The following is a 19179-nucleotide window of genomic DNA, read 5'->3' on the forward strand; positions in this document are numbered from 1 at the left end:
TTTGGCCTGGAAGATTTTAAGCAAGATACTGCACAGTATGAGAAGTCTTAGCCAGCCAGGGAGCTGGCTTTGGTGCCAAATTCATTGCAGAAAGTACTTGCCTTAAAGAAAGCAAGGAAAGGAATCCTTAGCTGTAAATCAGAAATAGCAGGGTCCTCACCAGTCACACAGACACTGAGAGGCTGATTATGGCTCTTGCCGCACTCAGTAGCCCCCAGGTACACGCAGGTAGCACAGGTCATCAATAAGAGCATGGCTAAAGTCACAGCACTGCTCCTACTCCAGCTTCTGCAAGAGTGCTTGCTGGCAAAGAGCTAGCACTGGTAACAAAAGGTACAGCTGAGCCATCACTACATACTCTCCACCAGTTCACGCAGAGCTGCGGGGGCACTAGGACTTGTGGAGAGGTACTGCTGCACGCATCTCCAGTGATTACTGGCCAGTTAACCAGGTGACATCCTTCCAGAAGTAGTCTATCATCAAGCTGTTTCAGTGATTTGAAGATCACTTGCAGACTACTTTATTAAGTGTTATCAATAGGCTCAAAACTACAGAATGCAGTTCACATCTAATACATCACCAACATGCTGCACAAGGGATAATGTTCCAAGCATACTAAGAGGGAGGCCGCAACACTGAACTCTAGTTTCAGGCTTGCTCAGCCTTACAGTAACTCTGCTAAAGATTTCCCCTTCTGCTGCACAGGGACAAGTCGGATCTACATTTCAGTGGTCAAGCATGTATTTGCATTGGTACAACCCTGGGCCTGCAAACACACTAACTGCATACCATACATTTCAGGAAGCACCATGTGAGCTGAGTATCAGCGACAGAGTCTCTTTCACATCTTACTTCCAAAATGACACTGTACTGCAGTATCCATCAGTTTTCCTCGCTGATCCCAAGCCCAAGATTGACTGTGCTTTGTCAGCATTTCATACTAACCCACGCCCTGGCTTATAGCCTGCATTTCTAAATCAATCATAAATCTATAATCCAAGGACAGGGTCCGGAATCAAACCAAAATACCCGAGTATTTGTCTACTCGACTGTGTTTCGGTAAGAGGAAGAGAGACAGCCAGCGAGGCTTTTAAAGCATAACTTTTGGAGTCAGAACTCCACCAGAGTGGGAAACCTAAAGCCTCCTTCAGCCCACTTCCAGATTGCCAAAGTGTTTTTAATCGCCTCCCACATCCCACACAGGTACAGAGATCAATTTTTAATCAAGCTTTCTAAAATTATTTGTTAAAATAAGCACTACATGCAATAGCCTCTAACATCCAAAAACAAGCAGTAACATCCACGTTCCAGTAAGTACTCAGGTAGCATTTTGGATACTTTAACTAAAGAGTTCTCTTCCTCCAAAACTCAAAGTGTATAATGCTGCTTTCATTTCAACATGCATCAGAGCGATTTAATCTCTGACACTTGGTGTTTAAATTGATGCATTATGTTTCAACATATCACTAAGCCATACCGCTTTGTTCTGTATGCAACATAGTATCTGAGGAACCCAAACTGACAAGACTACCTTACACTACCTAGCAGTGGCAATATTTGAGTATTATTCAATCCTAGCAAATCACAAAAGCAGTAGATGAGTAGTCTTCCCAGCCACTCACACCTGAAGAATATAATCACACACAAATTCTCCCAAAAGCAAGGCATAAGACTTTGTCTGCAGGGGAACTGCATTCAATCTATTTTCATATCTCTAGATTTTTAAAGGCAGCACAACTATTTTCAGCTTCATGTGCCAGACCCACCTGCCTTGGTTGCTAGGATAAGCAAGCCAAGTAGTAGGCAGAATATCAGCACCAACAATAAATACTTAGCAGGTCTGTCATCACACAAAAGATAGTCAAAACCCAGAAGAAGCCTAACCAGAGAAAAACCAGAATGCCTGCTTCTGAATACGTGACAGCTGAGTCATTCTTCCTCTCCTATAGTATACCTAGGGCAATGCGATCATCAGCCGAAGGTTAGCCCCCTCACTCAGCGGTGAGGGAACTCAACAGTGGAAAAGCACTTTTCAAGTAGGTATGTATAGCTCAGTTGCTATATTTATCTCTATGAAAATCAATATTAACATGACTAGAGTTTTATGTTCTAGAGTCACATGCCTCGATATAGCCCCAAGAATCAGAAATATGAGTTCTCTAGGGAGGTTCTTAGCTACTCCCGTACACCTACATGCCAGCTGTACTCAACACCCTTTCAAATACCTCAAGTAAAGGGCAGGTTTTGTGTTGCTCGGTCTTCCAAAAATTCATGTTTATCCATACCCAATAATGCAAACCAGAGACACTCATCACTGTATACACATCTTACCCAGGCAAGAAGGGATGACCAAACACACATCAACAGTCAGGCACATTGGTTAATGCACCAACTATGAAAAGGAGCAGACAAAGAGGCAGAATAGTTCTGGCACCTCCGTTTCTTCCCTCTGCTATTCAGATGCTTTGTCTTGGGGTTAAGCACTGAATCAATATCTGAGCTCCACAGCAGATCTACTAGTCAAAAGGTATCAGCTTCAACTCAAAGAACACCTGCAATATTTTACTAGGTCTGACCATGCTTTCATACCACACACAGAGAGTACAAATAATTTTGATTTTTGCTTAGGGAAAAAGCACCAACATGATCACGTTCCCCTTTCTCAGCTGAGTCACCTCACCTCAAATTAGAAATAAAGTCACCCCCACAACTTTCATCTGAAATTGGGTAGACTAGGAGAAAGGATCATCATTGCAGCTCAGCTGATGAGCATCAACTCATTAAGCCTTGGTAGCTTGATTGCTTCCAATCATTTGTCTAATTTCTTCTAGCAAACAGACTTGTGATCTCCTGAAGCTTTTTTTTTTTTTTTTTTTTTAAAAAACTGCAGAGGTTGGGAGGTACACCTGCAGCAGTAAACTGGATCCTTAGCAAACAATTCAGTAGCTAGGCGTAGGCACCCTTGGGTAGAGGTGGGTTAAACACCCCTTGTAACTCTTCGGATTTAACCCCTCAGCTCCATAAAGCTAAAGGGGCTTGTGTAGCCAATTTTCCTCTAAGAGTCACCTTCTGATAACAGATCAAAAAACAAAGCAATTTATTTTGATGACTCAGAACAGCCACCACTGCCAAAAACTGTTGCAGGTAAGTAGCAACCAGTTCTGAAGCCATTTCTGACAAGCAACAGGAGTTGCTGAAATTGCTATATGAACAACTAGCTCTGACTGTTGCATATGAAAACAAAAACAGGATTGAGAGTACTCAGCAGTGGCATAAATCCCTGGTCACTATCTGCATACTTAAAAGCAAGGCTTAAATCCACAAATTAGCAGCTCAGGTTTGCTTTCAACATCACCACTACCCAAGAGCGGACAAAAGCACCTCTATGCAGGCTCCAGCTACCAGCTGCCCCTACGCAAACATCATGTTCTACCCAACAAAGGGGAAAAGCACACATACATGCTTACTCCCAGCACGCCATCTCCTCCCCAATTCCCACACAGTCTCTGCTCTGCATGGGACAGGAGTCTTGGTATTTTAGGAGTAACACAAGGAGAAGGCATTTCTGCCTGCAGAGAGTAATTAATATTTTGTTTTGCTACTGCCATGGTTCACTACAAGTCAGCAATCTTGTCACGCGAGACAGTTACAAAAAACCTGTCCTTTGCTCAGAACAAACCAAGAACACAAGCTGGGGAACAAGCTGAAACGCAGAAGTGCACAGCAGTGTTAAAGACTGAACGCATCCTAGGTGAAGTCATTGTTCAGTTTCAAAAGCGCCAGCATGCGGCTCACAACGCATTCTGTGCTGGCTCCCTAATCAGCTTGCAGAAGAGCTGACGACTCAGTGGATCTTGCAGATTCAACCTACGTTAGAGAATTCTGCAGTGCAGAATTTGGGCACCAGGAAGGACACAAGTTCCTTTGTCACTATTTGTCATTCCCAAGGCAAAACTCCAAATTACAGTTCCATGATCTTTAATTCTGTAACATTGGGAGGTACAGGTTTCATCTGGATCAGCCATGGCCATACAACTGTTTTTCTGCTCAATTTCCCTGTGATACACTGACTACGGAAGATGACACTCGATCCAGCATAAAGCTGGCCAATACCACGTTAAACTGTTAAAGTTCACACTCGGTCAGCACCGTCTCACACAGCTGTAATATTTGACCTATGAAGAGCAAAACATGCTCTAGGGTGCTAGCGTGATCCCACGGCCTCAGTCTTCAACATAACCATTACAGTGAAGAAACACCAGTTTCTGTTCCAGCCACTTTCCACTTATCCTCTAAAACAAGAGCTCTAGGAGTAAGCTCATGAGGATGGAGGAGAAGAGGCAGCCAAGAGAAACCCTCCTTCAGTAACTGCTTATGAAAAAGGGAATAAGAGGCACCATGAAAGCAGAGAAAAGCACAACTGCTGGAGATGAAATGCTATACATTCACCTTAACTGCTCTACCCCGAATGGGATGTTTATCTAGCCAACAACCAATGGAGAGTCAGAAGGAAGCTACCTGAACCAAATAGCAGAAGTAATTTCAATAAGAAAGCGGGACTTGACTAGCAATAGTCACGAGCAAGAGACCAGGGAAGCCAGGCTTTGACCTGCAGAGACCTGACACCATTATTCTTTCTCAGCTATTTCTCCATCTCACATGTCCCAGCACTTTCCTCACACAACTTGTGTAACTGGTCTCATTTAAGCCACTGTTTCCAGGCTCTTCTCCTAAGTTAAAATAACAAGCAAAATTTTTTTTTTTTTTTTTTTTTTAAATAAAGCCTGTCTCACACTAGGGATGGTGGCACATTCTGTCAGTAGGACTACGAGAAAGAAAGTATGAGGGGAAAAATAATGCCTTTGAGATTATTTTCTGTGGTCTCCTTTTCTAGTTGAGCTGAGGTATTATATATGGGAGACACGTCACCGTTCTTTTCAGTCCCCTTCCCTTACATGCCAAGAGACAACGTCCTGACACAGAAAGATGAACTAGATATCCGACATCCTTCCAAGTTTAACGGTTATGATTTTAGTCTTACATATACCTAGGTTTTTAAATTATACTGGAGAGAGCTCTTGGCAAGTCAACTGACTGAATCCGTTCCGGAGTTAAAAATTAATGACCCTCCCTGGGACATCCTTCCAGATGACCAATTCCAACTGTGAGGGCCCAGCAATCCCCACATTAATGTTTGTATTTTGAAGTATTAGCACCTACTTGTTAGCTTGGAAGTTGCCATGGAAACTTGTAGTACCAATGCTCAGAGAAGACGAAAAATTCAGGTTTGTAGCAAACCTTTGGGAAAGCAGTCTACTGCAGCAGGCAACAAGCTACGGTAGAGGTCTCCAAACACCAAAACGCATTCAAAAGATGATATTCCATAGTGCTGTGAAAAGATAAACCTTGTTTCATTCAACTGATAGACAGGCTCCTCATAGGTCTTTCAAACGATCCAATCTCTCAGCACTGGTAAGTCTACGTGAAGTAGAACATGGGGTACCACATCTCCAGGTCTGGTTTCTGAACTTGAAAGGAATCAGGGCCTTTCTTCCTCTGAAGGCAAGGTCTGGTGAGCTGTGACTCAACCAAGGGCCAGGCAGCTCTGGTTCATGACTGGGACCACCACAGGCCCCTTGTTGGGGTTACAGCAAGAAACCTTCTTGCTATATGAAGCAGCTTCTGGACTGCCACCAGTCCTAGTCCTGACCATTAAGAGAAAACAGAAATAGTGCTTGTTCATGCTGTACCTAGCTGTAAACGGGAGCAGTTCAACAGCTACTTCACCACACGGATAGCTGAGCTGTCCATGAAGGTGGGAAAAGAGAGCACACCACTGGGAGCAGGCTTGGTAGCAGCTGTGCCAAGGTAACACATCGTCCTTCAAGTCACTACCCCAATTTTTGGGGAACTACAAGGGCTTATTACACACCCAAATTCACTTCGGCTAAAACAGTAGCCTAACAATCATCTCAACACAAGCTGTTTTTCTTTAAATCCAAATGAGGTGTCTAAAATAGCAAGTCAGCTGTCCAAATATAGCATGCCTGCACAGAGTTAGATGACAAAGGTTCAGAGTTTCAGAGGTTCAGAAGATCTGAAGCCAAAATATTTTTAAGACAATTTCAGTATCAACATGTTACTGGTGGCATCACATACTATTCTTAGGGAAATATGTTCTACATACAAAGTTCACGTCCCTTGAGAGACGCTTTTGTTACATTGATCATACTGCACTGCACATGAGCTATTTGTAATAAAAAAAGAGGAGAGGAAGGAGAAAAAAAGCAAGAATGGAGAGTCCTGTGAAAGTTAGGACGTAGTCTATTCTGTGAAGGTTAAGCATGTCACTTGACTTCTAACAGCTGGAGGCTCCCAGCCAGCCAGGACATATGGGGAGGGAGGGAGGGAAGAAAAAGAATGGGGCAGAAGACAGACTACTAGAAATTCAGACTCCCAAGAACTGAAATCCCACAACCCAGAAGATCTGAGCTAGAAAAGATCGAGCACTATAAAAATAACCCTGAGGGAAGAGGCTGCATAACAGTAAGAAAATATCTTTTCCCACTGGCAAAGTGGTTCTGCCCATGGTAACTCCTGGCTATTCCTACATGACAAGCAAAGGTAGGCTGTGGCTCTTCCAAAATGCTTTCAGGAAAAAAAAAAGTTCAAAATCTATTCCAGGTATAGGCTGTTGTGAGGACCTCAGCATTACTTACAAAGAACTGTGTGCTTTTGGGACAGGCTCTAGATTTCTGCCTGATCAAGAAGTAGATATCGGAGTGGCCTATGGCTCCCAGCACCCTACTATGGGATTGAAAACAGTCTGCCACCACTCTGTCACAGAAGTAACACCTTTAGGTAAGTTACTGTGCTTCAGGTTTTTAATCATTTTGCATTTTGACACCATCATTCTGCATTTTCACAATATCATGATATCACCAGTAATCTTAAAGCACTCAACTATAAAATTAGAAAATATTTGGAGACACCTAGCAATCACACCAAGAGGTTTAAAAAAAAACAAACACTACACACACGTCCAACATGACCCGTATTAAACAAATTCCCAAAGCCTTGAGTGCACCATTTCAAGAACACACAACTCTCCATTTGGATTGGTAAAAGTAGGAGGACTGAAAAGGATTTTTGTTTTCTAGATTCAGCTTGAAAGAGTCCAAATGCTAGTTTAGGAGGCTGTTTTGGGCAGTGCAAAATACCATTCTGTAAAGGTCAGGTTGATGATTAACTTCTGCTGCAGGAAGAATGGAACAGGGGTAGAGCTAACACTCCTCAAAACCGAAATAAATGCCTTAAAGAACTTCAGAAGCTGATACCAGCACAGCTTTACAGCACTCACAGCACTACCTGCAAGCAGCTGACTGATAACATATTACAGCTCTTCATGAAACTAGCAGATTAAACCTGTCAATCATCTGACATTCAATATATGCACAACTAGCAGTACAAACTAGAATTTGTCAATAAGCCCACCTCAAGTAGTGCCAGTTACTAGCAAAGTGCTTGGGGTTTAATTTTACTGTTTAGCTATAACATGCACTCAGACAGCAGGCAAAAGGCATGACCCGAAGTAGGATTTCCCATTTTAGCTCACTGCCATCCCATTGCTAGTAGGGATGAACACAACCGCTTCCCACCCCAGGGAGCCATACGCTGCTCTGAAATAACTTGCCTAATCATCAGATGAATGTCTGCAACAGTTTTAGAGCCCCTGTCCTAAAGGGACAGGGATTTTTATCAAATTACACACCCATTATTTATTGGATTGCTAGGGACAGGCAGCATCTGCTGTCTTCCAAAGAGTCATTTATGAAACAGTCGGCGGGTGACTGCATGGAAGGCCGCAGAGGAGGGAATCCTTTGCTACACCCACAGGGGATCAGGCAGTCTGAAAAATGAGAATCGAATCGTTGGCTCTGCGTCACTCTTCCCTTCCAACACTGCTAGGGGAGCAGGAAGGTTTGTTTCACTGACATTTTCAAAATCCAGCTGTGCCATTAGTCCTTATAATCTCCTAACATAGTGTGCCTCTCAGGGGACCTACAATTCTCATAAGAAAAAACTGACAGCTCTTTAATTTGTCTTTATGAGATATTACGGAGACGCACAGAAAACTGAAGTTGTGTCTTTCAGTCCAGTTCCTTCCAGCTTTAAAGCGAACCTCTCCTGAGTCTCGCCTATTAACGCATCTACCTGCAATGGACTTGTAACTACTTTTGTCCCCCTCTACCTTTCTAATCACCCTACCTGTGTTTTTTCTATTATTTTCAGACAGTAAACTTCCCAGCAGGGAAGAGTCTCTTGTAGGTCTCTGTAGGTATGGAACTCCTCCGTAACTGTAGCTCTGGTCCTTCATTTGCAGTGATATGCTGCAGTGTCTTCCCCCACCTCCCAATAAACAGCTTTGAGCCTTCTGGCAGCAAGTTACCCAAGAGCTCTATCACTTTTCCAAGAAGTGGAATATGGCTAAGAACAATCTGAACAAATCACTTGATGCAACAGAGTTCACAGTTTTACCCTCATGCCATGGGTAAACGCTGTGCTTCGGAGCAGAGGAATCTGGCTTTAACATAAATCTTTTGCTCAGCAAGAGTAAATCTTTCACTTAGACCTCCCTTGTCCAAGGCTGTCAAACATTATTTATTATACTGGTAACAAATCACTTCTGCAGCTCTGAAAATTTACATGGCATTTTAGAAAATAGCACAAGATAAATTCCCTCACCTGATAAAACCCACCAATCTAAGAAGGAAGACAAAGCACAGTTCAGTAATTCAGGGGAAGGAAGACAAGATGGGAAGGTTACTGGGTTTTTATTAAAGTGAAAGAAGTTGGCCTGGGAGAATTTCCCAGCAGAGGGAGCAGTATACTGGAAGAAGGACTTGAGAGAACAGGAGGTGCATGGTGGGTAGGCAGCAGAGATAGGTATTTGAAAGGAGAGCCTATGCAAGCTTCACAAACCTACTCTTCGCCCCATTTTGCTTGGAAGATGAAACACAATTAAAGATGACAATAGCAACTCTCAGCTTTTTAAACAGCCTTAGCCTCATCCTTCTATCCTCTGTGTGTAATAGTTGAACATCACTGCTCATCACAAAAGGGATAGAGCAACAGGGAACCTACTCTTGTGTGAGGCTGCGTTAAATGCCTGAAGGAATAGAGCAGCAAAAACAACCTGACACCTAAAGTGCCAGCTCTGGCCTAAAGAGGAGGTCCTATAAAAACCTATTGATTTTTCTAGACTCAGACAAGAACGATCTTCAGTGCAATTGGGGAAAAAAAAAATACAGAAATACGTTTGACTTTGTCCAATCTTGCCATCAAGCACTGCTGAATTATTTGTTCAAATAGTCTTACAACTCATATACTCACTCACACCAACCAGCAACTAGGTCATTCCATCTGGGAAAGCATAGCAATACCTGCATGTGCGCAAAAAGCTTTACAAAGCCTTAGAATAGAGCTGAAAAATAATTCAGAAAGATCATAACAACATTCAGCATAAAGACATGGAAGGCTGGAGCTCAGAAACACAAGGGCTAGAAAAACAAAACAAAAGGAAAGGTCTTGTAAGAGAAGGCTTACTGAGTGGGGTCACTTACAGTCCTACGGGGACTCTTTCAAAGATGTCCCCAAATACAGGACTTAATCTAAGAATAGGAGTTTTCTCATTAACAGCAGTTTATGAGAAAAGAGATCCCCCTTCTCAGAGTTTATACTTCTACTTTATACACCCAGTCTTCTTGGGTATATCAGCTCTGGGAAAAATCAGCTGCCTGCTGACAAGACAAGCCTAAAGAATCTCCTCTCCAGGTGCAAAGCGCCAGCAGCACAAGGCATTACAGACAGCACCAGTTTTCTTACAGTAAGATGGCTGAATAAAAGCAATGACTAGTACCTCTGCCTAAGAATTTGAGAAAAGCTTGATAAAGACTTTTGAGCTAGCACCAGATGGCACTGTTACCTGAAAAAAATCCACATGAGAATCCCGTTAAAGACACAGAAGAAACTGGTTGGAAGCATCGAGCAGAAACGCTGACAACATTTTGCTGCACATCAGCTAACACTTCTCACAGGCTGTCTCAACGCTGACTCAGTAAAGCCGCATGTGAAACACGGGTCAGAGCTAGCAATCCCCAACAAGAGAAGAGTGGGAGGCAGCACAGCAACCGCAGGAGCACAGCGCCTATTCTGGAACTCAGACCACCTTGTTAAGGGATGCCCAGCTCAAACAGGACCTGGAGGGATGGCTGTGGAAACCCCGGTAATACCTAACCATCCAGGGTGAAAGCAATGATTGTGATGGTGTTTTTGGCAGTATCTAACAAGGCCTAAGTGGGTCTGAAGAACAAGATACATTTGATTACTAGGACAAACTCCCCTAAGGAAACACTCATTTGGACGGTTTCTAACACGAGCTAGTGTGAGAAGGACAGAGCGGGCCATCTCAGCCACCAGCCTTGACTCCTGGTATTCCCTGCTATTTTAGCTTGCTGATTAAGCAGTACTCCTCCTCATGTGTGAAAAGATCTGCCTACTAGCTCTTTCATCCCTCCAACTGTGGGCCTAGAACTGATGTCTCTCTAGACATCAGTTATGCAATAGGCTTTCCACCTTGTTGCTGGATGGCACTGGGGTTGACATTTGGACAGCAGAGCTGTAGGAATTAGTCACCTGCCACGCTGGGTGGCGTGCGAGGCACACTGCCAGGCCTGGGGCCTCTCTAACCTCCATCTTCCTTCCAGGAGGATAAAAAGATGCTATCAGGAAAACTGTGTGACTTGATGACTAACAGATTTGCTGGTGAGGTACAACGCGTCCGAGTGTACTGGTACTTCTTTATGTCTTTGGGATAGGACTAAGGAGTGTATCCATGTAAAAATATTCCTTAAGCATTGGACCTTTCCCACACTTCTCATTTCAAACCACACTTGCTATTTTGTCTAGTCTTCCCCCCCCCCCCCCCGCCCAAGGGGGGAACGGGGGACTTTTTTGCTGAGCCACAGCTTGGCTTTGCAGGGTTGGTGGTAACTCTGCACATGGAAACGAGGCGCAACTTCACCCCTCTCCATCAGGTCAGCAATGTGCAGGAGGACTCATTATTAGCTCGCAGCAAGAATCCACCTTGCAAAACTGCCAGGGAACAAGAAGAGGGAGACATATCAACAGAAAATCACCGTGTCTGCTTTCCAGCTGGTTAGCTCATATGCTGCTGCTGTGAATACAAACCAGCCATTTAAATCAGCTTCTAATTGTTCACAATTACTCAGAGACAGCATAACCTGCAAGCAGCTTTAGGAGAGGCAAGAAAAATGATTTTAAGATGCCTTAATAAGATTTATACATTCATGCTTTGCAAGCCTCAAAGAGCTTGCAACCTCCAGCAATGCTGTTTCGCTAACAGAACCTGCTGTCAGATATGTGCGCTGCATGTATTAGAGGGAGATCAAATAAATCTGTTTGGAAGAAAACCCATGGATGTTTCCTTTACTTCAGGTTTCTACTCTTTCTCACTAGACTGGATTTTTGGACTGGACTGGTCCAAAAATTAAACCAGCAATATTTTGGTCTACCCCAATCTTTCATAGTCTCTGTACACACAGGCAGTTTAAGCAATGCTATTTATAAAACTGCTTAAAATTCTGGACACAGCCAGAGCTCTTTGATAGGATGTCAGCCACGCGACACCCAAACGTAGGAGGTTGACACAGGATGGCTAGTGTAATACAGCCCATGGTTCTTTCCCTTTCTTTCACCCAGAGCCTCCACTAACACCCTCACAAGAGTCCCTTCCCCCAAACACAGACATTAATGTTTCACAATTGCAGCAATTTTCTCTCCTAGGAGAGAGGAAGAATATTACAGTCTATTATCTTTAAATGCACAACAAGCAAGTTTTGGTTCACACATAAGACCCACTATGAGTCCAGGCTGCAGGTCAAATCACCTTAGGGGACTGAATCCAGATATATCTTAATAATGAACTTCCCTCTCATTCAGTGGTGTTTGGATCCAGAGGTACAGCACTGCTATAAAGCCAAAGTGTTCATCTAGATCTTAGGAAGACTAGCAGATATAATAAACTTAAGCAGGATTATTTCATCAAGTACAGAATCTCCTAGAGAAGACAAAGCATCTCTGGAAAGCAATGTATAAATAGCTCCAGCTGAGAGCACAACATATGCTGCGTCATGCTACGCTCTCAAGTCAGTACCGGGCAGCGAGTGAACGGCGCTGACCAGTTCCTCTCGTGGCTTCTCCGAGTTTCATGTCTGCTCTGAAATGAGAGCATCTCTCTGGAGAAATATTCTTGGTTGATCTCACATGCAGAACACACTCCCAAAACACACTGTAATGCCTTACTGCTCTGCTACGTATGAGGAATGCTGCAAGGACAGATGAGCTGTTTGAAGCCTAAGGAAAAAGGGCAGAGCGTTTAATTCAATGAAGTGGATAAGGACCAAAGTAAATTTGCCAGTTTAGCATAAAAATATAAGACACTCAGGCTGGAGGTTGGGGGGGGGGGGGGGATTTTCCACTGCTAATGATTAAGAGTGGTCTGGGGAATCTGTGAAACTTTGCTCACAGGGGAAATTGGTATCACTACCTCCTACAGCAAGGACAGAAGTCTGGGGTCCTCTCCCCAGTTCCTCCTATCATAGCAAAGGCAAACCCTGCTTTAGCAGGTACAGTGGCTAATGCTAGCAGCAAGACAGCTCCGATGTTCTGCAAAAGCTTTCTGTTAAATAACATGCCTTTTGAAGTTGTCAGATATTGCTTAATAAGTAAGTAAATAAAAGCCTTTGTGTTTAAGACCAGGTCAAGCAAACTCTGGAATCTTAGAGACAGAAGCTATCCAAAAAGCCAGTGAGAGGATGGGTACCCAGTGCATGCATTTATTTCTGATAAGCAGCGCAGCCACTCCCCTAGCTCACACTGCAGACAAGAGCGTGTGAATGCTACTGGGACAATGCAGCACAATTGCATCATTGCCCAAAAAACCTCAGCTGCATTTTCTTTCCATTGAAAGAGTTTCAATTATTCCCCCCTTCTCATACATAGATGCTGCACTTGCCATTACAAAAAACAAGGAACAACCCATATTGAATCTATAGGCCAGGCTATAGAGTCAGGAGCTCAGTCATTTAACAACTGAGTTTCTGCAGCCCCTGCACTATCGCATGCCTTTTTATTCAAGAGGTGAATTCACCACTTGGGGACTGGCTGGTGGAAAAATTAAAACATCCTTCAGCCAGAGCTGTTTTAATTCATTGCCTCCTTCCTATGCAGGCTGTTTGTGCATCCTGTAACACAAAAGCAAACCACCTTACATTCTCTTCAATAACTCTGATAAAATCTCACAAGGACTGGTGACAGCAGTGATGCACTAGGGAGAGAAGCGTAGAAGCCTTTCAGACCGTGACTTAATTCTCCTACAAGATACCGTCTTATCCCCTTTGCACCAGTAAGTCTAGTGGGACTGACTTTTCCTCCCCTCTTAGCCAGAGCTCAAAGCTTTCAAGTTCATATTTAAAGCCCAGCGATATAACCATATGACGTGCCTGTATCAGTTTGCCTTCAGGTGTTTTCTATGCTGACTAAGCCGTTTATCACAAGGATTGCTGGCACAGGTCTGGAAAGCAAGACAACACAGCATTTTAGCCAGCAGAACCACCAGCAGCCACATGGAAACATCTCTCCTTCCCCGTGTTACTTTGGTGGGTATCCTTTCAGCTATTCAGCAGCATATTTGATACAACACTAATTTGAGATTATAGCTCAAGGAATCTTCCCCCCCCCATTCCCTTCCCTGGCAACTGAGCAACCGAAAAGCATTGATGTATACAGCTCACAAAAGTCAGTCACTGAGCCACCTGTGTAAGTGCACATTTAGAGCAATGGACATAGAAACCAGAAAAGCAGTAAGTCAGAGGTCCTCTGATTTTGTGCAAAGTGCACACAGTTCCCATTCTAAACCTGCTGAAGCTAATTTTTTAAGTATCTCACTGTACAGACAATTTAAGGGCAAAATCCTTCATACTTGCATCAATCCCTGCCACCCTGTCCTCTGGACACAGTATACAGGCAACAGCTAACTTCACGCAGGAGTATAACTTTGTTGTAAAAATCTAGCAGGCCTCAACTCCATACAGGCTCTACTACACAATGTAACTCAAAAGCTGTACAGCATCACAAATCACAGGAAAAAAACATTTCCCGAGATGCTCAAATCCAATTTTCAAGAACGGCAGAGGCATTTAGGATCCTAAACATCAGAAGAGTCCCTGGGCTCCCCAAGAAACTGTGAAGTCTTCAATTTTTAACAAGAGATATGTAAAAGAGGAGGAGGAATGAGGTCTCTGAGAAACTTAGAACTACCCCCTCACGAGAAGCATTTGTAAAAGGTCCTCTCTCACAGGCAAGCAAGGGAAAATTGACTGTTAAGGAACTCGCTGTGAGGTTGACCGTTTTCCTATAAACGTCAAAGACTAAAGTCTCAGAATTTTCCTAAACAAGTTTTAACAAGGAAGACTCCCCCCACTCTTTCTCTCAAGGCCCATAGCTGCTGCATACCTAACCTTTGTCTATAGATCAGCAGTTTTTTTAAAGAGTCTTCTCTAAATCTGTAAGCCTTCGGCAGGAACACAGGAACCTGTCTCCGTTTCCCTTCCTGGGCTAACGTGACAAACGTCAGAACTTTCAGCGTGGTAACATCACCTATAAGATGTTATAATGCAGATCTAGTCAGAAAAGATGCTAAAATTGCATTGAGGGATGTCATGTTTGACTTAACAGCTCTGTCAAATATCATGCATTTAAGTGCATTGTTCCCCTCCCCTCCTTCCTCCCTTACTTCACACCCGTAAATTCAACCTAAAGTGAGTTAAACTGAGGTCTTTCATCTTAAGCATCTTCACTGCCTCAGTGGCTCCTCAGCTGTAACTTGACTGGAGGTAAGTAGTTCTGCTGAGGATGCCCTTAGAGGAATAAGGGCTCATTCCAGACAGCACGAGCAAAAAGCAGTAAAAGCCTGTTTGCCTGAAGTCAGCAGATCTGCCTCCAAATAAAAGCCGATCTAGTCAGTGAGAGGAGTTCTTTAAAAAACATTCACCTCTCAGAGCAGAATGGCACTGGATTCCTAGCACAGCTGTGATACTTAGCCTTGTGCTGTACCTGTGCTAACAGCCTCTTGGGAATATCTTAACCAGGAAAGCAAACACTAGAGACAAATGATGCAGCTAATCAATTACAAAGCCACTGATCCCTGTCCCTACAGCACCATGAATCCAAATGTATGTTTTGTACATCTGGACATCTTTGCATCCACACACTGAAGAATAAAAGCAGTCTAGAGAACAACTAATCAATAGCCACCGTCTGCAAAATACATTTTACCTTCTTAAACCAAGTCAGTTATCCTTGACAGGGAGCCCCATATTTCTTGGGACTGTAATTCATTTGATGTCTACTTTCGACAACGACTTTTTTTTATGAGGATATATTATGTACATACACAGTAGGAAAGTGAGCATTCTGCTTTAATACTAGACTCTTTGTTATGTGCCATGCACATACCATGCTCTTCGCTTTAATGACTTCAGTTATAATAGAGGGATTTCAGCCCATCGCAACCCCAGTGAAACATTGAGCCATAAGTGCAGTTAGAGTAGGCTTGCAAACACGATAAAAAAAATTTACAGGATGATTTAGAAAGCTCTGCTCCCCTGACAGCTGGAGAAGGGCTCTGTCTGCTCCTCTTCACGCTTTCTGCTTGCAGCAGGATGGAGGTTAACTGAACTCTGGCTCTTACGAGCACTGCAAGAACACCATGGTGAGGATTGCCTTAGAAGACCTTGAAAGACGGACAAAGCTGTGCAGCCCCCGACTGTGGAAGGTAGCGACCAGATAGCCGATTTCAGAGTCACTGAAAAGCCACATGTCATGAACCAAAACTACATTAGCACAAGTGTAAACAGAACTGCTCCAAGGTGCTGAGTCCCAGCTATGTCCGGAAAAGGTTGTGTGTGCTGATAAGCTTTAGGCTGCATTATATGGGCTGTCACTCCTAACCGGACATAAAAACTAGGTTCTCCCTCACAATCGCCCCTCCTCATTAACTCCCATTGTATACTCAGCAGATTTGTCAGGTTCTGAATTTGATGTGTAACTTATAGCAGCAACTCACACCAAGTCAGACCAACCACTACTAGGATACTTTTATGCTTACAGTAGTGATTTTTACTTGAAAAGATTCCCCAGCTTTGCAAGCTATGCATATGGAAAAGCACTGTTTCACCAGCCACTGAAATGCAGCCATCACCAGCGTGGAACATGGTGGCTAGGAAGCGGGTGCATTGCTAAATAGTGGATAATAGGAAGACAAGCACATAGCACCCTCTCCGCTTGAAGGAATATATTCTGCATGTAAAACTCAAGAAGCTGTCAAGATTAAGAAGTACATTGAACATCCAGAAAAGGCAGTAAAAAATACTTTGTCACCACAAACATGACATGACATACTTTGTTTTCTTATTACAAACTAAAATACCCCAAAGCACCCGATGCAGCAGAATCCTGTAGTTAAAGGTCCTCAATTGTGAGCATCTGCATAATATTACTGTCTATAACTACCAGCCTTAGACTTGCTGCCAACAGGCATTCATCATCTTTGTCAAGATTTTTTTCTGATACACCTCCTTTCCGATACCCCCAGTTGCGTGTCAGCAATTTCCTGTGTGTTGCAACAAGCACCTCCACAACAGCTTCATTCAGGACACGCAAAGCATTCCCTTCTCCACGCAGAACGAGCTTCCATCTCACTTTATTCATCTGTCCAGATTCATTTCTCATTACCCTGAAGCTACATGCCTGGTTTAGACAGCCATATATGCAACATTAAGTTTATCCTATCAGGTACTTAATGGTGCCTCACACCTCACTGCTTTCCTTCTTTACCCTTGCCTTTGGCACTGAAGGCCGAGAATACATATTTGGACTGAGAAAAAACAGCAGACAGGAAAACGCACTAGTCAGGATGCCAGACCTATAGCCTTAAGAATCACGTGTCATGACTTTTAGTAGGGCCGAAGCTGCTACTTAATTAGGTTTGCTTAATAAGGCATATTAAATAGCATATATGTAAGAACAGGTTATCCATTAGTGCGAGGACCTCACTGGACTATCTAGGCAAAACGCTACCATTACAATGAAGTCTTTTTGCTTTATATATTTAATTATGACCTACATTCCCTGGCTCAAAGGAAGCCCATCTCCAGAGGGAACATGTCCATTTAGTCAGCTTCAATATTTTTCCAGGGTTCTGCAAGGACGCATGGAGTAGCCTCATGTCTGCGCAGACAACTATACCTTAACAGAAGCTCCAGGAGAAAGGAGCACAGTAGCTATCAAGTTCATATAAGGGCAGGCAGTAGCTGCGGCTTAACCTGACCCGCACCCTTCGTTCCAGAGACCATTTGGATCAACTAGTACCAAAGTCTTCACATGCCCCAATGAGCCTGACCAGCTGCTTTGCTGCGTAGGGGGTTGTCTCCTGGCCTAACTGCAACCAAGATCAAGTTTGAGAAGACGACAAAACCAGGAGAAGCCTTTGAAGGACTCAGTAACTTTAATTCTTGTCTCCACAGGAAATGAGTCCATGAGCTCCTAGAAAAGTGAACGTACATGCAGACTTACCAGCTGCATTGAAATACAAGTAAAGAGCAGCAATTCCTACATGAGGATCATAACTTACCTTGTTTCTCCCACATTGGCACCAGTCATTTCATACTGCTTTCAAGATAGAGCCTCCTGACCTCTGCTAAGGCAGAGCCAGCAAACCCCTTCTCCCCCACCCCACCCCACAGAATAAAACCATAGCAAGCTCAAGAGAGAAGGAATTTGAGCAAAGGTGTTTGTGCCTAGGGGGACAGTCCCACTTTCTCAGGCCTCCATCCTGAGTTTCTCACCACAGCTCATAGCTTCTTTCAGGCACATGATGCCACCTTGGACACAGCCTGCCCGTAAGGCATTAGGCTACGGGCGATAGCTCGTTCCCTAAATGTGTCAATGCTACGCTACAAACTGAGAAGAGTTAGAAAGAGCAGCTACAGAAGAATAGCACACATTACACTGTCATGACCTCTGGGGGGGGGGGGAGGGGGGAAGAAAGCTAATTTGATCTATGCCTTTTCCCCCCCCATCAGAAAGCATTTCAGGTTTAGGCTTTTTTCAATCCTGTATCAATTTCTGAGATTAAAACAAACAGACAGATTTTACAAGCTAAACCACATCATTTTTTCTGCCTTCTCCATCATCACCAGCAATAAAAATCCCAGACATTTCAGAATGCCGTGAGTTTTGTTGATGCATGAAGCAGAACAGAATACGCCCAACACTGCAAAGCCTGGGCTCAACAGTACTGACAGCAGTAAAAATAACTGCTGTTTCAGTAAACCAAGCAGTTAAGATCAGGAGGTACACAGAGAACGTGCATACAGTAAGGTGCCACAAAACAACAAGGATTATGTTGCACAGAAATAGACCTGAGATTTAAACAGACATGAGATCACCAAGGGCGCACAACAAAGCCACAAATGAAAAATCCCATGATTTTTCTTTTTGCTCACGTCATCCCAAACAGATCTCTCCCAATGAGAGATCAGGTTTAAAGTTCCCTCCGACTGGAACAAGCAAGCATGCCCATCTCTTTTCTTACAGTATAAAGTCCTTTCCTTCAGAAGTGCAACTCCTTTACTGAAACACAAGGCTGTGGGACATTAGTGAAAAGGCCTTGCCTCTTCCTTTGCCTGCATCAAGTCTGGAATCAGAAAAGCAGATATGGCAGCACTGGGTGCCTGGAAACCAAACTGCCTCCAGACTCAAGCTATCTACTGCAGGACAGACCAAAGCCTGAGCCTCACACAGGGACAGGACCTACCAGCTGAGGTACAACAGCAGGTTGGGGCAGCCAGGCTAAACCTAGGTCCAGCCATACCACCTAGCTACACTGGTTCACCAGCTTGGGTCTCCATCAAAACATGCCTGTGGGAGACAAGTCTCCCTCAGTTATGTGAACAGACTTAGTTCTGAAGTTAGTCGTCTTCATTTTCTTGCTCCAAAACAGTTGAGGGCCACTGATCCGTCAAGTAGGCTAAACAG

General features: G+C 43.7%; 1 protein-coding gene across 2 annotated transcripts in view; it reads right to left on the reverse strand.

Annotated features, from left to right (window-relative positions):
* UBE2O (ubiquitin conjugating enzyme E2 O) overlaps positions 1-19179 on the reverse strand; it is a 70465-nt gene that overhangs the window by 33582 nt on the left and 17704 nt on the right. The window contains exon 1 of one of the 2 annotated variants that reach the window (XM_068913399.1): positions 5221-6121. The exons of the other annotated variant lie outside the window; for it this stretch is intronic. The gene's annotated coding sequence lies outside the window, so the exon portion shown is untranslated. Of the gene's footprint in view, positions 1-5220; positions 6122-19179 lie in introns of those variants that run through there. 2 annotated transcript variants of the gene reach the window in all.

Source organism: Struthio camelus, chromosome 19, assembly GCF_040807025.1.
Source record: "Struthio camelus isolate bStrCam1 chromosome 19, bStrCam1.hap1, whole genome shotgun sequence".
Taxonomy (NCBI): Eukaryota; Metazoa; Chordata; class Aves; order Struthioniformes; family Struthionidae; genus Struthio; species Struthio camelus.